Source organism: Aquarana catesbeiana, linkage group LG01, assembly GCF_042186555.1.
Source record: "Aquarana catesbeiana isolate 2022-GZ linkage group LG01, ASM4218655v1, whole genome shotgun sequence".
NCBI lineage: Eukaryota > Metazoa > Chordata > Amphibia > Anura > Ranidae > Aquarana > Aquarana catesbeiana.
This window is the reverse complement of record NC_133324.1, coordinates 906,939,612-906,966,418: the sequence shown is the minus strand read 5'-3', so window position 1 is coordinate 906,966,418 and position 26,807 is coordinate 906,939,612. Positions and strand designations below refer to the sequence as shown.

At 39.8% G+C, this 26,807-nt stretch overlaps 2 long non-coding RNA genes across 2 annotated transcripts in view; both read left to right on the top strand.

The window, feature by feature from the left end:
- LOC141120204 (uncharacterized) overlaps positions 1-26,807 on the top strand; it is a 115,708-nt gene that overhangs the window by 50,209 nt on the left and 38,692 nt on the right. The window lies entirely within an intron of this gene.
- On the top strand, positions 19,708-26,745 carry LOC141120193 (uncharacterized). The gene is made up of 2 exons (XR_012239524.1): positions 19,708-19,875; positions 26,499-26,745. It is a non-coding gene; the product is annotated as an uncharacterized lncRNA (long non-coding RNA).

Below are 26,807 nucleotides of genomic sequence, written 5' to 3'. Positions count from 1 at the left end.
CTAGACAAACAGCAAAATAATGAGTTGAAAAACATCAATGGGGGCTGTTTTATCTGGCAAAGGATTTGTATTTCAGACTTTGCAGTCCTGCCAGATAGCAGAGCCAGGATAGGAACTTCACTTTTCTCTACTGCACTAAGAGAATACAACCCGGTCAACTTCCTTCTCCCAGCCCATATTTAGATGGTGAAGGAGCAGTAAGAAACTCAGGAGATCAACAACATCTGCTCACTCTGCTCTCTCAGTAAGTTTCCTGTTAGCACATGAGAATACAACACAATTGTTTGGCTCTATGTGCTGCTCTTTTCTATCACAGTCAGGGTTTTAGGCTTAGGTCACACTTGTGGTTGGAATCAGTAAAACTAGGCTGCATTTTTACTGCCCCCACAACTGTCCTTTTTTAAGCTTCTTCATGGCAATAGTTATCCCCCAAGTCAAACTTGGTGGACACTACCACCGCCAGACACAACATATTCAAGTGGATGGGGCTATGATGCTAGGCTCACGGTTGTGGCATTGTATTCCCATTCCAAAGCTGTAAATAAAAAGAAAAAACGGGCATTAGGAGATGGCAGTATCACTTCCTGAATACCTGTCAGCCACTTTTGCACCACTCTGTGAAAAGTGATAGACTATGAATCACTCTTCAAATAGCAATGCAGGTTTAAATGAGCCCTTACTGTGCAGGGGGTTACAGAAGGTTCATACCAGTAAAAGTAAGGTACTTCCACCAGTTCCATGTAAAAATATGTTTGTAGAGACTCTGACATTAAAATAAAAAAATAAATTAAATAATAAAATTAATTAAAGTAGATGGACCTAGAGCAACCTGAACATACCGGCAGTAGCTTCCCAAACCTTCCATCATGGAGAAATCCCAGCCAGTTCTGACAGCAAGGATCAGACACCCTCCAGTAATGTCAGAGCTGCTTTTTATATTTATTAGTTTTGGATATTCAGATTTATACTAAAACAGAAAAAAAAGGAATATATTTTATTTAGAGAAATATGCAACGGTATTTATTTGTGTCTATAGTGCCACATCCAGTATTAAAGACAAGAAACCCCTATGGTGGACTTTTAAGGCACACATAATTAGAGTAGGAGTATAGAAGAGTATTTAAGTAGAAAATTATTTATTTAACATATTGAATAAAACAGACATATGAAAATGGAATGTATTGTACATCTATGACATTGTCACCATCTAGGAGCATAACAGATATAATCCTCTTGCACCCAGCGCATTTCGGAGTACAGATATCTCCTTCTTCAGGGGTGTATATTGAAGAGGAAAATATATCTATAATATAATTTGTAAAGAAGTAAGTATATAACAACATAAAAATGTGCATATATATTGTGGATAACAATTGTACAAAAATGAGAAGATACATTTACATATGTTGTGATGATGTAACAGATTAACATTCCATTGTTTTGCAATTAAAAGCAAAGAAACCATAAAAAGGACTGTGCTTTCTGACTTTCTGCTCCAATATCTCAAGCATCAAAGGGAATCCTAATACTGCATAGTGTATCTATCCCAAATAGCCGGGTCTCAGCCTTCTCTAGGCCCCACAAAAGGAAAATGGCCAGAGGGACTCGCTGGGGTCAAAAGGTGGAGAAATCCTGCAATAAAAACATATATAGTTCTGGGATATATTAAATGTAATTTGGATGTTCAGTCAAACTTTGTGAAATATGTGTGTCAGTATGAATGAATGTCTTTCCGTAATATTTATTGTCAACGTTTTTATATATACCTGGGTGTTGCAGGTGGAAAAGAACCAGAGCAGGAAAGGAGGCTCTATTAAAGGAGAGCTGATTTCAGCTGAAAAAACACAATATGCGGACTAAACCCCTGTTTTTAGCGCATACTGTTAGACAGGTTAATTCAGTTGTCTGCGAGCTGGTTGGTAAGTAGGCTTGGGTTTTTTTACCTGGGCATCCCCCAGGCTTTGTTGTTTTCTATACAGTTTGCTGCAGAGGGTACCTCCCTCTCCTCTATATACTTCCACATCTAGAAATGTAATATACAACCTATCATAGTACATGGTGAATCCAAGATTGAACTCATTTGTGTTCATTCTGGTTAGGCACTGCTGAAGTATATCTGGTGATCCATCCCAGATGACGAAAACATTGTCGATGTATTGGTACCATCCAAGGATGTAATCCGTATACATTGACAGTGATTCATCCGCTAAAAACATTTTCTCCCACTCCCCCAGATACAGGTTGGCATACGATGGGGCACAACAAGTCCCCATCGCAACCCCCTGTACTTGTAATGGGAGCCATTGAAAGTAAAGACATTATGTCCAAGAATAAATTCCAACAAAGAGAGAATAAATTCATTATAAGCTGGGTCTGTATTGCCTCTCTGATGTATAATGTGTTTTATAGCTGCCAGGCCTTTTTCCTTGGGGATTGAACTATACAACGTTTCAACGTCTATCGTGACTAAAATTGCATAATCAGGGATGCACATGTTGTCTAGAATTTGTAAAAAGTGAATTGTATCTTTTACATAGGAAGGTAGGGATGTAACATAAGATCTCAAAAATTAATCTACCAACTTACTAGCATTTTCACTAATTGCGCCCATCCCCAAAATAATAGGTCTTCCGGGCGGGTTTACTGCATCTTTGTGAATTTTAGGGAGTGCATAGAAGGTAGGGACTCGAGGGAAATTGTTCCTAATAAAATCCCATGCATTTTTTTATTGTACTTTTCAGATAGGTGGTGTCTACTAGTACGTAGAATTCCTTATTGTATTCCTCCACAATATCCGCCTGAATACGGTGGTACCAATCTTGATTTTTAAGAATTTTGTTACACATGTTGATATATTTTTCATTGTCTAATAGGACAATATTGCCGCCTTTATCTGCGGGTTTGACAGTGATTAAGTTATTGTCAGAAAGTTGTCTCAGCACTAGGTCTTCTTTATCATTTAAGTTTGTGGGACATTTTGTGCGTATTTTTTATTTTTTATTTCTCTAGATCCTTATTTACTAATTTGAGAAATGTGGCTGCATGCGGGTTAGTGCTGGGAGGTGGGCACAGGTATGATTTTTTTCTTAAGTGTAGATAAGTTTAAGTTCGTTTTAGTAGATTGACTTTGTTACTCTACTAATTCTAATACCCATGAGAGGTCAATGCGATCAATAAGATCAGCTGGGTCATTTTCTTCCAAGAGGGAAATAAGCTGATCAAGCGTTTGATTTTCTTGCGGAGTACGATCTATGCTTGCCTCTTGTTTTTGATACAGTTTTTTAGAATCAATTTACAGATAAATAGTTGGAGGTCCTTATACATTTCAAATTTATCCAAGTCTTGACTGCGACTGAAGTTTAGTCTCTTTTTGAGGACTGTGTTTTTTCATCTTCAGACAAATTGTATGAAGAGAGATTTATGACTAAGTCTTTATGACGAAACATGTCGGGGCGTGGCTACACGGCAATCGTTTCTTAGTGACGTAGGACGCTGTGACAGGGAGCGCCATACGAGGAAAGGTGGAAGCCGGTCACATCTACACCAGGGATCGGGTGAGACGGGTATTTTGAGAGCGCAGTACCTGGGTCCGCCGTGACCACCACACACTGGTTTACTGATTTCATTTGATGCTGTGACAGCTTGCTGTGCTGTGTTACTTTTGAGCCTGCAGTGATTTTTAAGGATGTGAGTGCAATGGTGAAGGGGCTTTTGATTTTTAATAAATTTTATTACGTTATTGCACCATTGGATGATTTTTCTTATTTCATGTGGAGAGAGCTCTTGGGCATCACTCTTTGGAGAGGTAAAGGTGTACAGGTTTACCACTGAAGATCAATCATATCCCCTGTGAGTGTGGGATAAAAGCTTGCTGGCCCTGACACGAGAGTGTGGGCGAAAGGAGCTGGTGAGTGTATTCGCCTAAGGGGAGTGGATTCACAGCCACAGAGGTGCGGTGGAAGATTCATTTAAGTAGAAGATTTGCACCACAACACGTCACGGATTTTGTTTTGGACTATTTTACTTTTGGATTGTTTGTGGACACACTTTATAGATATAATTCTTTGCGAGTTAATTTACATTGACTCTCACTTAGTTATAATTTTCACATTATATTTGTATGTGCACAGACATGTTATTCACTTAATTGGTTTATATGCACCATTCTTTTATGATTTTTTGAGCATATCATTGTATGCACATTAATGATGAAGGGTGAGGACGTGATGTAATCATTACACAGGTTGATTCATCAGCATATCACTCTTCACTACATCTCACTTTTTTAGGGATTGCTTTTAGCGCTGCTATTTTGAGTTCACTGGGAGCGAGTTTGTGGTGAATCAATTTTTCATTGTATACTTATTATTTAAGCAGCAGCTCAGATTTAGGTCTTTACCATCAGCGCAGCGTTTTTGGGTGTATGAGTGGGCGGATTTTTATACATCTGATTTTTTACGATATATTTTTCATTGTCTAATAAGACAATATTGCCGCCTTTATCTGCGGGTTTGACAGTGATTAAGTTATTGTCAGAAAGTTGTCTCAGCACTAGGTCTTCTTTATCATTTAAGTTTGTGGGACATTTTGTGCGTATTTTTTATTTTTTATTTCTCTAGATCCTTATTTACTAATTTGAGAAATGTGGCTGCATGCGGGTTAGTGCTGGGAGGTGGGCACAGGTATGATTTTTTTCTTAAGTGTAGATAAGTTTAAGTTCGTTTTAGTAGATTGACTTTGTTACTCTACTAATTCTAATATCCATGAGAGGTCAATGCGATCAATAAGATCAGCTGGGTAATTTTCTTCCAAGAGGGAAATAAGCTGATCAAGCGTTTGATTTTCTTGCGGAGTACGATCTATGCTTGCCTCTTGTTTTTGATACAGTTTTTTAGAATCAATTTACAGATAAATAGTTGGAGGTCCTTATACATTTCAAATTTATCCAAGTCTTGACTGCGACTGAAGTTTAGTCTCTTTTTGAGGACTGTGTTTTTTCATCTTCAGACAAATTGTATGAAGAGAGATTTAAATGTAATCAATCTCTCTTAGATATAATTAATATTCCTGCGATACCTAACCTAAGAAAAAATCGGGTCCTTAGTTGCAGCAAACACCAGATTGGTCAAACGCTAACCAAATAAAATTTATATTATAAAATCAATAGATGGTGCTGCGCTCTAAGTGATAATAGACTAATATATAGGTGCTAGGTGACTACTTTACTCCCCTCCCCCTCATCGTTTTTTGGCACCAGTACTTTATTTAGTTTGGGACAGCACTGTTTCAGATGCTATCCCTTTGCACTATTTGCACTTTTATTGCACATTGGAAGTTATCACCCATATTCTGAGTATTTTGCACTTTAGAATGTATACTGTTTACATTGTGCTTTGTTGAAGCATTTTTTATTATTAATATTTTTTTAAGTTTATGATTCTGAATATTTTGCACTTTACAGTAGTCACCAAGCACTTATATATTTGTCTATTATCACTTAGAGCGCAGCACCATCTATTGATTTTAAAATATCAATTTTTTTTTTGGCTAGTGTATGTCCAATCCGGTGTTTGCTGCAACAAAGGACCTGATTTTTTTTCTCAGGTTAGGTAGCGCGGGAATATTAATTTTATCTAAGAGAGATTGATTACATTCAAATCTCTGTGTCTTTGGATCCTCTGTGAGTGTTATAGTGCCACTTGAGTGTATGTGTTGAGATTGGCCTGTGATGGCCATTTTCCTTTTGTGGGGCCTAGAGAAGGCTGAGACCCGGCTATTTGGGATAGATACACTATGCAGTATTAAGATTCCCTTTGATGGTTGAGATATTGGAGCAGAAAGTCAGAAAGCACAGTCCTTTTTTGTGTTTATTTGTCTTTGTTTTTAATTGCAAAACAATGGAATGTTAATCTGTTACATCACCACAACATATGTAAGTGTATCTTCTAATTTTTGTACAATTGTTATCCACAATATAATAGGCACATCTTTATGTTGTTATATACATACTTCTTTACAAATTATATTATAGATATTTTTTCCTTTTCAAGATACAACCCTGAAGAAGGAGATATCTGTACTCCGAAACACGTCAGGTGCAAGAGGATCATATCTGTAATGCTCATAGATGGTGACAATGTCATTGATGTACAATACATTTCATTTTCATATGTCTGTTTAATTCAATATGTTAAATAAAAAAACATTTCTATCTAAATACTCTTATATACTCCTACTCTAATTATGTGTGCCTTACAAGTCCACCATAGGGGTTTCTTGTCTTGGCTATATTTTATTTAGTTAGTCCTGAAAATAAATAAATACAAATATAAATTTCTTGTAATAAAATCCAGAGGTGTAGAGATGATATGGAGTGCAGGGAATAGAACAATCAGGAATTTATAAATGCTGCAAAATGTGATCCCCAATCCTCTCATTGGAAAGTTAATGAAGGAGAAGAAAACATTTCTAAAACCCCGAGCCGAAGAATACAATCACAGACTTATGTTTTATCTATACATTGTATTCATTGGCAGCTCCACCCAGGTATAGTTCAGGGATTTTCAGCCTTTTTAAAGCAGAACTTCAGTCATTTTTTCAACTTTCCATCTATTAAATCTTCTGCCCATGTTGTTTTACCTTTGGATAGTAAAACATTTTTTTTCTGCTAGTAAATGCCTTATACAGCCCACGTTCTGTTTCTTGTCTGGTAAAAAGCCTAGGCGTATGACATCATGCACAGCTCTCTCACTTACTCTGATGCGAGTTTGCTAGGAAGGGAGGGGGGATGAGTCATAAGAGGGCCAATGAGATCTGCAGGGCTACAGAGCTTGAGGTGTGCCTCTGTGTGTCTGTGTAAATCAAGGAAGTGAACAGGCAGAAGCATCAGCTGCTAACAGTTAAAATGGATGCAGCCAGACTCAGTGGAGGGAGATTTCTGCAGCATATTTGGCAAGTACAGAATCACAGTACAGTGATACCTTGGTTCATAAACAGAAGAGTTCACAAAAATTTGCTTTGGTTCATGAACACGAGCCACGGCCATCTTCCCTGCTCTGACACGTTCATATTAAGAAGAGCAGTGCAGTTGAGAGTCTTAAGCCTCGTACACACGATTGGATTGTTGGCCAAGAAAACCGTGGAATTTTGTCCGAAAGGTGTTGGCTCAAATTTGTCTTGCACACACACGGCTACACAATTGCTGGCCAACAATCACGAACGTAGTGACATACTACACGGTTTTCCAGCACGTTAGCACCACCCTTTGGGCTTCTTCTGCTAATTTCGTGTTAGTAGAAGTTTGGTGAATTTTGATTCACACTTCGCGCTTTTCACTTCACGCTTTTCATTTAGGGCTTTTCATTTCGCACTTTTCATTTCGTGCTTTTCAGTTAGTTTCTGAACAGCCGTTTATCAACCAGACATGTTGCGGAATCGGAGGAGATAACGTGTTATTTATTATTGGCTTTGGAGTTATTGCTTATTTTTTGGTTGAATAATGGTTTGATTTTTTATATTTTCTATATTTTTGGATGCATAGAATGCACTTTTTGGTTAAGTTCTATTGGCAGATAACATGTCTAATTTTATTTGTTTTCTTTTTTTAATGCACAAAAAAAAATTATGGAGAATAATACTTGGCTATGTATTTTACTTCAAATGACAGTTTGGGAGTAGGCAGTTACATTTTAAAAAATACAATGTAAAATTAACAAGGGACACCAACATAGTTGTATCTTTGATCTTAAAAACTACAGGATAATGGTGTTGTGGTAACTTGCACCAAAAAAAAAGCAAAATAATATTATTCTTGATATCACTAGAAAAAAAAGCCTTTGAAAATTAGTTTGCAATAACTCCATCAGTATCACCAGCAAAGCAGCTTCATTATTTTCACATTAAAGAAGAAGAGAATTGTGAGCTGCATTTCGAGATTTCATAATTTGCCACGTCACGAATGTTAATTCTCCATTACGAACACTAGTTTACAAGACCGACCACTTCTGGCTTGTCCTTGCTTCCGAGCATGCGTGTTTGTACTTTGGACTTTTGTCCGAGGGACTTTTGTCCGTGGAAAATTTATAAACCTGCCATCCAACATTTGTCTGCGGAAAGTTGGCCAACAATTGTCTGATGGAGCGTACACAAGGTTGAATTTTCCGCCAACAGCCTGTCATCACATGTTTCCCGTCGGAAAATCCAATCGTGTGTATGAGGCTTTAGGAGAACCTGTCCACTCAGATAGGGGTTCCCGCCCCCTAACTACCATGAGGGTGGGCTCACTTGATTGGGAATCATGGAAAAACAGTTCATATGAAGTCTACAACTTTATCATGCCCTCAGATGATCTTTTCCTGCATGCACAGTTTTCTGGCCCCTAGATTAGTCATTTAAATTGGGGTTTGGGATTGTTTCAAACAAGAGGATCTAAAGTTTTTTTTTTTTTTTTTTAGATGTACAGGTCAGCTTAATGTAAAATACTGTATGTAATATATGTTTAAAATCCTTTTTTTGTACATACATTTCATAATTTTACTGTATATATAAACAAAAAAAAAAGTTCAGAACGGATTAACCTGATTTACAATTGAACCCTATGGGAAAATTTGCCTCGGTTCACAACCAATTCGGTTTGCGACCAGAGTCATTCATGAACCGAGGTACCACAGTATATATAAAATAATATGCAAAATGGTGGGAGAGAAGCTTCAGAATGGCAAAGATGTTTTTATTACAAATTATGTGAGCAGACTGCAGTTCCTCTTTAATTTACACAATATATATTGAACATATTTCCTGACATTGTTCTATTGTACAATGGTGATCATGACTGTAGACACATGAGATGTAAAACATGAAATCTAGTGGATTTGCATTGTATAATTTGCATGTTTCCTGTCCCCCATATGTGATGTCGGGGGGTTTCCCCCCTAATGATTGCAGCTGTTATATAGGAGACATTGTACAGGTGACATCTCAGTAGTCTGTGTGTGTCAGTGCAGAGACATCAAGATGGGTTCTCAGGGGGTTCTGCTGCCTCTCATACTGCTTTATATTCAGGGTGAGAGATTCTCAATGAATATAATGATAGGAGGGGGAGCATTGCAGGAAAAAACTGAATAAAATCATGTTCTTATTTTCTCAGGATCCTGGGCAGATATTATACTGACATAGACTCCGAATGAGATCACTGCAACTCCAGGACAGACAGTCACCATCTCATGTAAATCCAGTTCTTATGTCCACACCAACCACTTACACTGGTACCAGCAGAAACCAGAACAACGTCCAACACCGATTATCTATGGTACAAGCAACCTTCAGTCTGGAGTCCCAGCCAGGTTCAGTGGATCTGGATCTGGAACAGATTATACTCTTAAAATCAGCGACATAAAGGATGAAGATGAAGCAGTTTATTATTGTCAGCAGAGTTGGAGCTTCCCTCTCACACAGTGATACAGAGCCGTACAAAAACCTCCTTCCTCTATTTCTTCTACTTACAATGAACAATGTATCTTGTATAGAAAAGGCTCCATAGTCTGTGTCTGTCAGTCCAAAAGACATCCAAATGGGTTTCCAGGTATTCTTCTGTTCTGTCATTTTGCTTTATATTCTGGGTGAGAGTTTTGTAGGGTGATAAAATATAAGGTACAGTAAAAGTTATATAAAATGCTCTAGCTTTTTGAAAGAACACTGAGCATGGCTTTCTTTTTTCACACTGTAACAGGATGTATGATTGAACATATAAGAATTCCATCACAAAGTGCTTTGCATAAGTTACATAACAGTGTGAAAAATTTATTGCAGCTGTTACAACACAGGAGTCACTAGAAGCAATGCTTAAGTCGGTCACTAGGTAGCAGCACAGTACAGTCTATGAGAAACCCAATAGATACAGAATTCAGAGGGATGACTAATACAATAAACCAAGCAGTACAGTACAAATGGATACCTTCTCTTCCATTATAACAGGGTCTTTCTCACAGTGGGGCAGACTGGCTCTTGCAGTCCAGGTGATCTGCTGGAGGGATCCCAGGACCAGATCCACAGGCAAGTGGCAGACAAAGTCTCTGATCTGGACACACAGGTAAATGGCTGTAGGCACAGGAACACCCCGCTTCAGGCTCAGTACTTTGGATACAGTTAGATTGGGTCCTCTCTTTAAGCTGTGTGTTATTGTGTTCCAACCCAGCTGCCTGGACGATGGGATTAACAGTGGACGCCCCTACAGCTGGTGACAGATCACATGACCAGTCACTTTTTTCTCCTCAGGTGCGATCTCTCTGAGCACTAAATAGTGAGAAAGAGAACAGGTTTAGGGGTTTGTGGGAAAAAGAGTTAAAGAACTGGAACCTGCACCTGTGCATGGTAAGTAAAGGGGCACTCCGCATTACATGAAGAAACATGAGCAATATATTCATCTTTATAAATATTGTAAGAGCATCCTTGGGTTTGATAGTCTAAAGCTGTGTTTCTCAACCTTTTTTCAGTCAAGGCACCCTCCAAAATTATGGACAGTCTTGAGGTGCCCCATTCTAAAATGTAAAAACTATTCTGATAGTTTTACATAAAGCAGCGACATCGATACACGTGGTATAAAGATAAAAACAGTGCGCTGCCAAAGAGTGTGAGGAAACAAAAAGCGTAAGGCTGGCCATACATGGTCGAATTTCGAAACAATTTTCTTTTGAAAATCAGAAAATTTGTGCGTTTTGTGATCCGATGGTGCCATCATTGATTTCGAAATTCGGCCAACCAAGCCTTCAATTTCACCTCATGTTGCTACAGAAAAGAATTTTCATGGATGGGAATCTTCTTTTCTTTCTGGGAATTTTCTTTTCTTGCACATGCGCATTTCTTTTTCGATTACATTTCTAGCACGATTCTCCCATCATTGATTAGAAAATCGTTTGTTTTTCCAAAAATTCTTTCTAGATTCGACCCATGTATGGCCTGCCTTAATCTGTGTTAATCTAACAGCTGCTGCAATCACTGGATGTGTGTTCCTCACATAAAATGGCAAATATAAATGAAAAGTGCTGTGATAGTGTATATACCATTGTATACAATGAATAAATACTATATAGACATCAAAAAGGTGAATAAAAGTGAATCTTCTTAGTAATAGACTGATACTTCTAAGTAAAACCAATATTATCCAGTGATCTTAAATAAACACAATAATTGTCCAGTGCTAAAAAGTCCATGAAACACTACTTGGTAATAGTGTATTACATACCTCCCAACTTTCTGAGATGGGAATGAAGGGCACCATTTAGCAAAAGTATGTAGGCATAGGACACATACCCTGCCATTCCCCCTTAAAGGAGAATTATAGAAAAAAATGATTTGTTAAACCCACAAGTGCTTTTTTTTTACCACTACTATTCCTTTATACTGGCTTTTGAGATTTATAAATGTAGCAATTAAAAAATTGGATGAAAGGTGTAGCACTGGGAACCACTTTTTGATAGATAAAGAGTGCATTTTATATACAACTATATACAGTAGATCAGACCACAATGAGGGACACATGAGAAGGAAAGAGGGACAGAGGGACTTTGTTCCAAATCGGGGACAGTCCCTTGAAATCAGGGACAGTTGGGAGCTATGGTATTATCAGTGTTCAATCGATGAAATAATTCACTCCAACACTGTATCTTGGCCTAGGCCGACAAGGTGTCTACCGAGACTGTATTGACGTCCTTAGGTATAACCACGGTGTATCCAATAAAAAGCATTTGGAAACCACCCAATGTGCAGCCATTCTTTCTTATCTTTATATTTTCCACGGAGGCGGGCCGGAGCTGGCACTCACTAGGAGGTTCCATCAGGCACATTTAGCTCACCTGGAGCAGTGAGTTCCTTTCATTCTGAAAGCCCAGGCCTAGGGTGGTACTTTGTAGGGGGGGGCAGAAAAAAAGCCCTCCCCCTGCGCATGAAAAAAACAGCCTCCTCCCGGCTCCTACACAAAAGAAATCCCCACCAGCTTGCGCTACACTTTTAGTGTAGCACCAGTCTTATGGGGCAGACTGAGCCGGGGGCAGGGTCCAAGAGGCTAATTGGTCTGGCGCCCCCACAAAACAGCCACACTTCTGCCGGTATGATAATATTGGCTGGCAGCCAGTGACTGACCTGACGTTCAGACGGACTGACGGTCGCACTTAATACAACTGGCAGCTGCCAATACTAGCACGTGTGGCACTGGCAGCAGGTCTTAGCAGCCTAATGCTTCGCCTACCCTCCTCCAGGCGGTTCCTTGACAGAAGGGCCGTCTTTAATATTGGTTGGACACTGGGCAAAAAAAATTTTTGCCCCTCCCCCTCCATGCAGTTTTGCACTCCACCAGCTTTGAGACATACAATAAAAAACAGCTAGACTCAAAATCAGTTTACTGAATCAGATCAGATTGTGATTGGTTGCCAGAGGTTACAGTGTATCATTACCACTCACTGACTGGTTGCTAGAGGTTACAGCACATAATTTCTGCTTGTTGATTGGTTTCTGGAGATTACTGTACATCAATGCTGCTCACTGGTTGGTTGCTACAGGTTACTGCACATCATTACTGCTTACTGATTGGTTACTAGAGGTTACAACACATCATCTCCTCACTAACTGCACACCATGGACTGGGGAGGTGAGGGGGCCCATTAATAGACAGAAAACTCCTAGGGATCCTAGGACTTCTGGGCTCAGTGGCAGTGCTGGGAGGAGGGGAGCGTGTGATCAATGGCAATGCTGATTTTTTTTAGACTGACTACCAATATAAAGACGAGTTTCAACACTGGCCACCAATGTAATAGGGGTTTACACTGACCACTAATGTAATAGAAGCATTCACAGTAACCACCAATGTAAGGAGGGATTTACACTGACCACTAATGTAAGGGGGGCATTCACATTGGCCATTAGTGTGAATGAAAGGATTCTACACCAAGCACCAATGTAATGAGAAGATTTACACTGACCACCAATGTAATTGGTACATTTACTGTAGCCTGACTTCACATTTGTGTGTGTTGGGAAAGCATGCAAAATTGCTTTCCTGACACCACAGAAATGTGCTGCCCTTTAGCAGATACACAGCAGTGCCATTCATTGTTAATTACACCCTCACCCATCTGCCTTGGCACTGTGTGATTTTGGAAAAGGGTTTGCGAGTTTCTTCCGGATTTGTAGTGCATAGAGCAGCTCATTGAAATGAATGGGCTGCTCTACACATGACCTGCATCTTTATCCACCATGTCAGTACACCTTTGCATCCTTAAACCCATGCTAACCTCTGCACCCCAAACCTCCCCCATCCTCTCCACTCCACTTCACTCCTCCTCCCCCCTCTACTTGCCTCCTCTGCTCATCTTTGCACCCACCTTACTTACCTCCATACATCCCCTCCTTGCTCACCTGTGCACCCCAAACTGTAATTCCTTCTCTGCCTACCTCTGCACACCCCACACTACCCTCTCCCCCACCAATTTGCTTACCTTTGCAGAACAGGCTGATGATAGGCTTAATGACCACAGTTGTAGGCAGGACTTTCAAGCATGCCCCTTTATCTCCCCAGTGGGCAGCATTCAGTATAGGTGATGGTGGTGGATATGACCTCAGGGGGGAATAATATATACATATGAATACTGCCTCTATACACTTGAATGTTGTCACTATTTACATATCAATGTAGGTATTTACATGTAAACACAGGTCTGTAGGTGAGTCATCTGTACACAATAGGGCAGAGATGGGCAGCATTAGTAACAAAACTTCACACTGAGATATCAGGACACAGCATGGGACTAAAACCTCAAGGGACAAGGGAATTTAAACTGGGATAGTTGCCAAGTATGATGTAGCTGCTTTGGGCCCCACAACAATGACAGGGCTCAGGGCAGTTGCCCCTTTTGCCCTGCCTTAAAAACAGTCCTGCTTGGGAGGAAGTTTTGATATATAATGTAGTAACTCCCTCCCAGGGCTCTCTGTGTCAATAACACAAAGAAGAGAGGAGGGAACCCCCCGTGTATGGCAGCAGAGAGTTTTTATTTCTTTGCATTCTCACCAACAACTCTTAAGAGGGCATTTAGGTGGTTTCCTTCCTGCTTGATAACTGTGAAGAGATATATACAGTGATTACGGGATTATTTCTTTGTCAGTCACACTAATGAATCATACCTGTTGTCCTGAAATTAACAGAGTAAAATCTTGAGAGCTCCGGTGTTGGTGTAATGACAATACCGGGCTTTTGTAGTCCTCTGGATGAGCAGTAAAGCTGGAACGTATACTTTTTTTTTGCTCATGGTTTTTGCAACCTGCTGATTTGTCTTAGGATTTTCTCTATAGGAACATCTTTATACCAGTAAATCCTGTTTTATTTAGCAAAATGTATTGTAATTAAACATACACAGGTTAAAGATCTTAAAGAGTTAAAATGTTAAAGAGTTTGTGTGTTGACATATTTTGGGGTCATTTGTTGCCTATTTGAGTTCTAATTCTTTGACTATGAAACTGGTTTGGGAATGTCCCACAAATACCATCAAATGGAACATTAGTTGGGCAGGTCCCCATCCCCGGTGTTCCTCCAGGAATAAGTGGCACCGACAGCCAAGAGTGGTATTTGTGTGGTCAGATCAGCATTGTATGTCCAATAATCCACAAATATGGATTTAGCCCAACCCTATCTGCTGGTCAAATGTGATGTCATTTAAGAGTATTTTAGCAGGTGGCATTTGTTCTGACATCAGTTTGAGATGTTTCAGTGAACATTCAGAAATCATTGACAGGTGCACTTGACCTTCTGCTGACCTGCATTTACCTGTGCTTCATGCAGATTTTGCATTCCAATAGACTTGTATAGGTATGGAAAACCTACTTGAAGCAAGCAAAGGCCTCTGAACACAGGAGCTTAGGGTCCATTCACACCAGCCGCTGTGTTGGTGGAGCCTAAAGAGGAAGGGGGTGTGGTTTACAGATGGTGGGTGGGTCATATTTAAATTAGGGGATGCGGAGTTTAGTCAGGCCTAGGGCAGCACAAAACCCAAATACACCACTGATCCACTCGCTGTGTCTGCTTTTAAAGTGTACATTCCATCATACAGCAAAGCCTTCACCTGTGATATTCTAATACAAGTTTAAAGACCAAAATCCCAGTGCTGTAAGTGCTTGCTGTATCTTCTCCAGGGCTCCACCAGCTAGTGAAAAATATAAGAGTGGCCCCATATCTATTCCCTAGATCTATATTATAGGTCTAGAATTGCCTGTTCCCCAATATCGGGGGGAATCAGATGTAAAGACTCTCTTAGGGAAGGCCACCACTCAAACGCTGTTCTATATCTCCTCTCTCCTTGTCCAATTAGTCTCATGGATATCCCTGTTGTATTCTCTAGACAGAGCTCATAATCACAGAAAAACTACCATAGTGTATTATGTAAAACCTCCAATGATTTTATTAAAATTAAGTACTGCTCTCACATTAAAAACACTTGTATAATAGCATTCCATCCATGACGTCACTTCACTCCTCCCCACATGTATCGTCACCAACCACGTGACTTCATCAGGAATTTACCGACTGAACACTGATAATACACTATTACCAAATAGCAGTGGCGGCTGGTGTTTTTTTGTTTGTGGGGGCGTCAAACAAACAACCCCCCTCCGTGCGGCACCTCAAACACCCTCACCTCCCTCACTGTCTGTCAGTCGGTCTACCCACACTTACCCCATCTAAGCGGTGGGCACATCAGGGATCGGGCATCAGTGGTCAGATTGGGCATCGTTGGTCAGATCGGGCATCAGTGGCCACATCAGGCAGCGGCGGGGACATCGGGCAGTGGTGGGGAACGGAGAAGCGGTGGAGATTGGGGCAGCGGCAGACATCAGGCTGTGGCTCCTGTGTCTTCTCCTCCTTGCTTCTGCCGTGCACCTCCACCCCACCTCCTAGGTGTCCAATAGGATTGCCTGTCCTTTCAGACAATCGGGTGACGGGTATCAGATCCACTTCCCGATTGTGTCACTTTCATTCACCTTTTTGATATCTATATAGTATGTATATATTGGTATATACACTATCACAGCAGCGCAGCACTTTTCATTTAAAGTAACTCACAAAAGTGAGTACACCCCTCACATTTTTGTAAATATTTTATTCTATCTTTTCATGTGACAACACTGAAGAAATGACACTTTGCTACAATGTAAAGTAGTATGTGTACAGCTTGTATAACAGTGTAAATTTGCTGTCCCGTCAAAATAACTCAACAAACAGCCATTAATGTCTAAACTGCTGGCAACAAAAGTGAGTACACCCTTAAGTGAAAATGTCCAAAGTACTCAAACCATGAAGGAGACCATGAAGGAGACCATGAAGGAATCCTGTTATTTATACTCCCTTTCCTCTCCCCTTAACCAATCATAAAATATCTTGTATACTGTTCACTGAACACAAGGTGTTCTGTGGATGGACAAGGGGAGATCCTGTCATTTATCCACCCCTCTCCTTTCCCCATGTTCAGTCACACAATTCCTTGTATTAAGTGAACTGAATACAATAGGTTTTATGTTTGGTCAATGGGAGTGGAATGGATGGATAAATGACAGGATCTCTTTACCAGGGCTTTTTTTCAGGGGGAACTTGGTGGAACTTAGTTCTACCACCTCTGGCTCAGACCCTCTGCTCCCTGCCCACCACTACCACTAAACACAAAAGTCCGGTTTCTGTGTTTACAAGTGACAGCTCTGCACTCTGTCTGTAATGCAATCCTGGTATTTAATGACCTTTAAGACCCTCCTACTGTTTGTAAAATTTGATTGACCACACCCACTATTTGATGTGATTTGGAGGATGTGTGTAGGGGAGCGGTTTTGAGGAGTTGTGGTTGAGTTCCAGCACCTTTTTTTTTAGAAAAAAAGCCCTGCTCTTTACTATACGAGAGTAGCATCTATTAGACATAACACTGGATGTTCAGCACTGACAATAATATCTTATAAGAATAAAACTAGGATTTTACCTACATACCTAGGATAACTATCATTAAAGGTAACATATTTGTACACAGCTATATACTGGAAAAAAATTGTTTTTTCTTGGAGTTCCATTTTACTAAATCTCTGGGATATGTGTATGTTTCCTTATGTTTAATTCCTTTAACCATTTGCTTACTGGGCACTTAAACCCCCCTCCTGCCCAGGCCAATTTTCAGCTTTTAGCGCTGTCACAATTTGAATGACAATTGCGCGGTCATGTAACACTGTACGCAAATGTAATTTTTATCATTTTTTTTCACAGAAATAGAGCTTTTTTTGGTGGTATTTAATCACTACTGGGGGTTTTATTTTTTACTAAACAAACAAAAAAAGACGGAAAATTTAGATTAAAAAAACATGTTTCATAGCCTGTTATAAAATTTTGCAAACAGGTAATTTTTCTCCTTCATTGATATTCGCTGATGAGGCGGCATTGGTGGGCACTGATAGGCTGCACCAATGGACACTGATAGGCTGCACTGATGGGCACTGATAGGCACAGATAAGGTGACACTGATAGGCACAGATAAGGCGGCACTGATGGCCACTGGTAAGACGGCATTGATGGGCCCTGATGGGTGTCACTGATAGGTACCACTGATAGATGGCACTGATGGGCACTGGTAGGTGGCACTGATGTGCACTGGTAGGTGACACTGATGGACACTGGTAGGTGGCACTTATGGGCAGGAAGTGTATAAAGTGTAGCGCTGTATGTGTAAATATAATAAATGAAAAAACAAAGTGAACTAGGCCCACACCATTCCTGGGGGGCCCACGAAAAAAAAATAATCTGATTCAAGATTGCATATAAATGACTAAATACAATCAAAATTAAGCAAAGTGCCACATACTGTCATATAGATTGTTACTATTGGACCAGTGAGAAAACAATGTGAAAAATGATATAAAAGTGATATAAAAGTGAAAAAATATATAACAAAATGTCCATAAATGTTAAAAATTATGATCTAAATAGAATTCAACACCCACCACCCAAAAGTCTCTGAAGATTAAATAATGAAAACAATAGTGGAGAACTTCTGCCAAGTGGGTAGATGGAACACCAGGTAAATAAAACGTCTAAATGAGTGTCGGGACCACCACCAAAGCATCGGAGGAGGCTTACCGGAACCAGGCGACTTGAGAAGACATACGTCTTACAAGTCCCAGAAAGCTTGTTTAGCCACCAAGGCTGGCAAGATGGATCCTCAGATGTCCTCAACTTCCAATGGGGGGGGGGGAGGAAGGTAGAGATCCCGTCACAGCTTCAGCCGTCCAGAATTTTTGAAGATCAGAATAAGCTCAAAGGGGAGGAGAAAAAATAGCTGATTACCGGCTTGGTTTACATCAAATGATCAGCTGTCATTGGCTGACAGCTGATCACGTGGTAAGGGGTCAGGATCGACCCCTTACTCCGATCTGTGATCAGCCGGGTCTCATAGACTCACTGACCATAGAGCACACTGCACGTGCCCTGCAGGGAGCGCGCAGGCCACTCGAGTACAGAAGGACGTCTATTGACACCTTCCCGGCAAAGTAGGTCCGCGCTGTAGTCGTCATTCGGCTATAGTGTGGATCTGATGGAGTTAAACAAATTTCTTTGAAAATAAACTACTAGACCATGGCTCAGATGTGGGCACTGTTTTATAAAAAGGACCTAGGAGTTTTGCAGAGTGTTCTAACCCTTCAGAATAGCCTCCAAAAACAAAAAAATAAAAATGTTTCAAATGTAGTATTTCACTTTACTACTAGTAGTGAGATGGTGTTTGTCCCTTCTGGGAGATGGTTTTCAGGTCTATTTCACAGCAGAAGCTGTTAAATTGAACAAAAGCGTCTGTGATTGTTGGTAGCCACCTTCTGGCAGCAAGTGGTAAATGGGAAGAATATATATTTCTTTTGTATATGTATGCTATATTCATACTGTATATTTTTAAATAAAAATTATAATTATATTTACTTGATTAAAATCCTATGGAAAGTCCCTGATTTTCAAGACTGCACAAAGGCCGCTGTTTCTTTATGTTAGGGAAACTCACTGCAGTTCAGCCTATGTCAGAAAAATAGACATCTTTTTTTTCAATTAAAAGTTAATGAAGGTGATAAAAAAATGTAAACTTAGACTTGGAAAGTAGAATCACAGACATATGATTATGTCTCACTCATTAAAATTAAAAGAAAAGAGGTTTAACCTTAAACTGCGTAGAGGGTTCTTTACTGTAAGAGTGGCAAAGATGTGGAATTCCCTTCCACAGGTGGTGGTCTCAGCGGGGAGCATTGGTAGTTTCAAGAAACTATTAGATAAGCACCTGAATGACCGCAACATACAGGGATATACAATGTAATACTGACATATAATCACACACATAGGTTGGACTTGATGGACTTGTGTCTTTTTTCAACCTCACCTACTATGTAACTATGTAACATATGTTTTATTTATATGTTTTTTTTCATTTACAGCTCCACCCAGGTATGTTTCAGTTTTTTTATTTTAAAAAATTCCAGAATGGCAAAGATGTTTTTATTACAAATTATGTGAGCAGACTGCAGTTCCTCTTTAATTTACAGAATATTTATTGAACATATTTCCTGACATTGTTCTATTGTACAATAGTGATCATCACTGTAGGCACATGAGGTGTAAAACATGAAATCTAGTGGATTTGCATTGTATAATTTGCATGTTTCCTGTCCCCCATATGTGATGTCGGGGGGTTTCCCCCTAATGATTGCAGCTGTTATATAGGAGACATTGTACAGGTGACATCTCAGTAGTCTGTGTGTGTCAGTGCAGAGACATCAAGATGGGTTCTCAGGGGGTTCTGCTGCCTCTCATACTACTTTATATTCAGGGTGAGACTTCAATAAAAATACAAATGATAGAAATGTGGATAAAATTGTATTATTTTGCTCTGTATAGAGGAATGACTATTTTCCATCCTCAGGATCCTGGGCACAGATTACACTGACACAGACTCCGAATGAGATCACTGCAACTCCAGGACAGACAGTCTCCATCTCATGTAAATCCAGTTCTAGTGTCAGCACCGGCTACTTACACTGGTACCAGCAGAAATCAGGACAACGTCCAACACTGATTATCTATAGTACAAGCAACCTTCAGTCTGGAGTCCCAGCCAGGTTCAGTGGATCTGGATCTGGAACAGATTATACTCTTAAAATCAGCGACATAAAGGATGAAGATGAAGCAATTTATTACTGTCAGCAGAGTGCTCAGCTCCCTCTCACACAGTGATACAGAGCCGTACAAAAACCTCCTTCCTCTATTTCTTCTACTTACAATGAACAATGTATCTTGTATAGAAAAGGCTCCATAGTCTGTGTCTGTCAGTCCAAAAGACATCCAAATGGATTTCCAGGTATTCTTCTGTTCTGTCATTTATATTTATAATCTGGGTGAGAGTTTTGTAGGGTGATAAAGTATAAGTTACAGTAAGAGTTGTATAAAATGCTCTAGCTTTATGTATGAACACTGAGCATGACTTTCTTTTTTCACGCTGTAACAGGATTTATGATCGAACATAAAAGCATCCTGTTACAAAGTGCTTTGCATAATCTACATAACAGTGTGAAACAATTTTTGCAGCTGTTACAACACAGGAGTCAACAGAAGCAATGCTTAAATTGGTCAGTAGGTGGCAGCACAGTACAGTCTATGAGAAACCCAATAGATACAGAATACAGAGAGGGAAAAGGGGGCACTCTTTACCTCTAGAGGAAAGGAGATTTCATCTCCAAATACCGAAAGGTTTCTACACAGTAAGAAGCTATGAAAATGTGGAATGGACTCTCTCCAGAGGTGGTTCTGGTCAGCTCAGTAGATTGCTTTAAGAAAGCCCTGGATTCTTTCCTAAATGTTCGCAATATAACTGGGTACTAACATGTATAGCTAAAGTTGATCTAGGGAACATCCGATTGGAATTTTTTCCCCCACTGTAGCAAACTGGATCATGCTTTGTTGGGGTTTTTCGCCTTTCTCTGGATCAACTGTGGGTATAGGATTGTGTATATGGGATTGTATGATTTTTTAAAAATTATTATTTATTTATTTGGTTGAACTAGATGGACTTGTGTCTTTTTTCAACCTGACTAACTATGTAACTATGTGCCTATGGATGACTAATACAATAAACCGAGTAATACAGTACAAGTGGCTACTTGCACTTCTCTTATGACAAGTTCCTTCTCACAGTGGGGCAGACTGGCTCTTGCAGTCCAAATGATCTGCTGGAGGGATCTCAGGACCAGATCCACAGGCAAGTGGCAGACAAAGTCTCTAATCTGGACACACAGGCAAACGGCTGTAGGCACAGGAGCACCCCACTTCAGGCTCAGCACTCTGGATACAGTTAGATTGGGTCCTCTCTTTAAGCTGTGTGTTATTGTGCTCCAACCCAGCTGCCTGGATGATGGGAGTGGATGCCCCTACAGCTGGCAGCAGATCACATGACCAGTCACTTTTGTCTCATCAGGTGCGATCTCTCTGAGCACCAAATTGTGAGAAAGAGGGCATGTCCAGAGGTTTAGGGGTTTGTGGGAAAAATAGTTAAATAATTGGAAACCTGCACCTGAGCATGGTAAGTAAAGGGGCACTCCGCTTTACATGAAGAAACATGAACAATATATTACAGTTTTTAAAAATAGAGCAACCCACACTCAGCATCCTTGGATGATGGTCTAAAGCCGTGTTTCTCAACCTTTTTTCAGTCAAGGCACCCTTTAAAATTATGGACAATCTCAAGGCACCCTCCAAAATTATGCACAGTCTTGAGGCGCCCCATTCTAAAATGTAAAAACTATTCTGATAGCAGCAACATCAATACACATAGTATAAAGAAACAACCAGTGTGCTGCCAAAGAGTGTGAGGAAACAAAAAGTGTAAATCGGTGTTGATCTAACAGCTGCTGCAATCACTGGATGTGTGTTCCTCACATAAAATGGCAAATATAAATGAAAAGTGCTGTGACAGTGTATATACCATTGTTTACAATGAATAAATACTATATAGACATCAAAAAGGTGAATAAAAGTGAAACTTCTTAGTAACAGACTGATACTCCTAAGTAAATCCAATATTATCCAGTGATCCTAAATAAACACAATAATTGTCCAATGCTAGCAAGTCAAAGAAACACTGTTTAGTAATTGTGTATTATCAGTGTTCAATCTGTGAAATAATCCACTCGCTGTGTTTCCTTTTTAAGTGTGAATTCCACCATAAAGCAAAGCCTTCACCTGTGATATTCTAATAAAAAAAAACTCTACTATGTTTTAAAGACCCAAATCCCAGTGCTGTAAGTTCTTGCTGTATCTTCTCCAGGGCTCCACCAGCTAGTGAAAATATAAGAGTGGCCCCGTATCTATTCCCTAGATCAGTGATGGCGAACCTTGGCACCCCAGATGTTTTGGAACTACATTTCCCATGATGCTCATGCACTCTGCAGTGTAGTTGAGCATCATGGGAAATGTGGTTCCAAAACATATGGGGTCGCAAGGTTCACCATCACTGCCCTAGATCTATATTATAAGTCTAGAAACTCCTGTTCCCCAATGTCAGGGGGTAGTCAGATGTAAAGACTCTCTTAGGGATGATCACCACTCAAACGGCAGTCAATATCTCCTCTCTCCTTGTCCAATTAGTCTCATGGATATCCCTGTGGTATTCTCTAGATAGAGCTCATAATCACAGAAAAACTACCATAGTGTAGTACGTAAAATCTCCAATGAATTTATTAAAATTAAGTATTACACCCACATTAAAAACACTTGTATAATAGCATTCCAATAAAGGAAGATCTGGGACAAACTGAATAAACACTCGCCGTTACTCCTCGTAGCTCATCCGTGACGTCACTTCACTCCTTCCAACGCGTATCGTCACTAACCACGTGACTTCATCAGGACTTCACAGATTGAACACTGATAATACAATATTACCAAATAGTGTTTCTTGGACTTTTTAGCACTGGACAATTACTGTGTTTATTTAGGATCACTGGATAATATTGGATTTGTTTAGGAGTATCAGTCTATTACTAAGAAGTTTCATTTTTATTCAGCTTTTTGAGATCTATATAGTATGTATACATTAATATATACACTATCACAGCAGCGCAGCACTTTCATTTATATTTATCAATACACATAGGACAATGTTAAAGGTGATTTCTTTTTACAAAGCAAATACACTTTTGCAAACTGGTACTGACTAGTATTCCAATGTTTCTCTTCTCTCTCCCTCAGTTTTTCCCAATCACTTAGCTAATGAGACCCCAAAGCTGATGGAGAGGGATGAGGGAGGGTCAAACAAGGGTGATATACAGGCAACTGGCATCCTCTTTATGAACTGATGATGTCATTAGTCATTAGGCGGTTGGCAGCTAGAAGGTTGTAATGGTACTGTACTGTTAGTGGGCAGCACGTGGTTAAAACACAAACTGCATTTAGTGAATTTCTATGCTTTTCCATTGACAAAAAAGCAATAGATTGATGTGAACAGATTATTGATTATAATTGTATCTAGTTTTTATTTTGATCTGGCATTGTAGCACACATAAAACGCACTGCTGTGTTCTACAACTAGCAGTTAATAATCTCAGTCCTCCAGGTTTGCAGATTTACTGCTGTGCTGAGATTACAGAGCAGATTCTCAGAATCTCAGATTATACACACAGCTGAATGAGTGATCAGAGGAAGGGGTTAATGTACTAAAGGAATAGAAGATTCACCTATAAACTGAATGTTAGTAAATAAAGTAACGTGGGTTACACGGCTATAGCAGGGATCAGAATGGGAGATTGTTGCATGAGGAAGGGGTCCTGTGTAAGTTCACCTTACAGATTTTTCTGTAAAGGTGAACTTACCCTTTAAGTAAACCTTGATATTTTTTAAAGAATAAGTTCACCTTTTCAATAAAATATACCAGGCAGTCAAGGGGCCTCAGTGTGTTCAAAAATAATGCAGCTTTGAAATATTGGGCTTAGTTAAAAACCCATATCTGTAGGTCATTTGCACCCCCTGAAGCCTGACTGAAAAACTCCTACAGGTGGCTTTGCCCCATCCTGTCCTGATTTCAGGACACTCCAACTGTTGGACTGTTGGAGTGAGATGCATGCACAGTGTGCTCTCTTTTCCTGTTAATCAGCAATGATGAGCTTAACAGCTGCTGCTGCTAGAGAAGAAAATAGAGAGTGCTGTGTGTGTGTGCATAGAACCAAATCAGAGGAATGCTCACTCCTGTGATGCTGGGGGATAAGAGTCCAATAGTTGGTGGATCCTAACAACAGGACAGAATAGGGCAAAGCCATCTTTAGGAGTTTTTCTGCCAGGCTTCAGGGTGATGTAAATGGCCTACAGTTATGGCTTCCTTTACTGTGACTGTTGACCAAAATAATATTACTGAAGTTCTGGAATCAACTAATTTAACAGACAAAGACTGGTGTCCAGAATAGAATTAAATAGAAGACTCTGAATGGCGGATAACACAAAACACACTAAAACTGACCATATACCTCAGATGACAATTTCATGGACAACCATTCTTCTTTACATCCAACGTGTAGAAACCTAGAAATGCCTCCATGATGGAAAATCCCTGGGTGTGCTATGACATGTGGAAGGATTTGAACTTTATTTAGGTTTCTATTGCTCTCTGTATTGTCTCGGGAGATTTCCCCTTACTTCCTGTATCAGAAAAACAACAGGAAGTCACATGCCCACCGCGTACAGCGTCACCGTGCCTGCGGGACCGGCGGACTCGATGTCCCCTGGTCTACCGGCGATCGTGTCATGAAGCCGCAGAACGGGGAAGTGCCTATGTAAACAAGGCATTTCCCTGTTCTTCCTAGTGACATGACAGAGATCACTGCTCCCTGTAATCGGGACAGTGATCGCTGTCATGTTGTAGTGAGTCCATCCCCCCACAGTTAGAATCACTCCCTAGGACACACTTAACCCCTTGATCGCCCCCTAGTGGTTAACCCCTTCACTGCCAGTGTCATTTACACAGTAATCAGTGCATTTTTGTAGCACTGATCGCTGTATAAATGTAAATGGTCCCAAAATAGTGTCAAAAGTGTCCGATGTGTCTGCCATAATGTCGCAGTTATGACAAAAATCGCAGATCGCCGCCATTACTAATAAAAAAAATAATAATATAAATGCAATAAAACTATCCCCTATTTTGTAGACGCTATAACTTTTGCGCAAACCAATCAATAAACGCTTATTGCAATTTTTTTTACCAAAAATTTGTAGGAGAATACATTTCGGCCTAAACTGAGGAAAAAAATTGTTTTTTAATATATTTTTTGGGGGTATTTATTATAGCAAAAAGTAAAAAATATTGCTTTTTTTGTTTATAGCACAAAATATAAAAACCGCAGGGGTGATCAAATACCACCAAAAGAATGCTCAATTTGTGGGAAAAAAGGATGTCAATTTTGTTTGTGTGCAACGTCGCACGACCGCGCAATTGTCAGTTAAAGCGACACAGTGCTGAATCGCAAAAAGTGCTCTGGTCAGGAAGGGGGAAAATCTTCCGGGGCTGAAGTGGTTAATTACACTAACAGAGGTGAGAGAAAGTAAAAATTCTGAAAATAATTCTGAGTAACATTTAATATCTGAAATATTTTGTTTCTTAAAAAATATAAAGTCCGTAGAAGTCTTGTTATGGTAACACCTGTCTAAGAGATGATCCCTCACCTTGGATGGCTTTCATTTCCCTTTCTATTGTGTCTACAATAAAAACATGATGAGAACACAAATCATTTGTAAATCAGGAAATGTGTAAATCTTCCATTTGGAATGTAATGAAGCTTTAAAACTCCTCATTGTTTACTATGGGGGAGATTTACTAAAGCTAGAGAGTGCAAAATCTGATGCAGCTCTGCATAGAAACCAATCAGCTTCCAGGTTTTATTGTCAAATCTTAATTGAACAAACTGAAGTTAGAAGCTGATTGGCTACCATGCACAGCTGCACCAGATTCTGAGTGCTCCAGTTTTAGTAAATCTCCCCCAAGATGTCTTCCAATAGGATGGACTTTATTTTTCTTGTAGGATCACGTTAAACATTTTCCTTTTATTTAAAGTACAGAGTGGGAGATCTTTCATACATTGGAGTCTTCTCTTTTATTAGAGGACTTCCTCACCACTTAAAAATATGAAATATAGATGATTTGCATTGTATAATTTGCATGTTTCCTGTCCTCCATATGTGATGTCGGGGGGTTCCCCCTCTAATGATTGCAGCTGTTATATAGGAGACATTGTACAGGTGACATCTCAGTAGTCTGTGTGTGTCAGTGCAGAGACATCAAGATGGGTTCTCAGGGGGTTCTGCTGCCTCTCATACTGCTTTATATTCAGGGTGAGGACATCATTTTATTGGTTTGGATGAATTGTTATATTTTCTGGACATAGATATTAAATGTTTCATGTTTTCTTATCCTCAGGGAGTTGGGCACAGATTATATTGACACAATCTCCAAATTATATCACTGCAAATCCAGGAGACACAGTCACCGTCTCATGTAAATCCAGTACTGGTATCAGCGATGACTTACAGTGGTACCAACAGAAACCAGGACAACCTCCAACACTGATTATTAAGTGGGCAACCGCTCTGCAGTCTGGAGCCCCAACCAGGTTCAGTGGATCGTATTCAGGAACAGATTTCACTCTTAAGATCAGCAACATAAAGGATGAAGATGAAGCAATTTATTATTGTCAGCAGAGTAACAGCTTCCCTCTCACACAGTGAT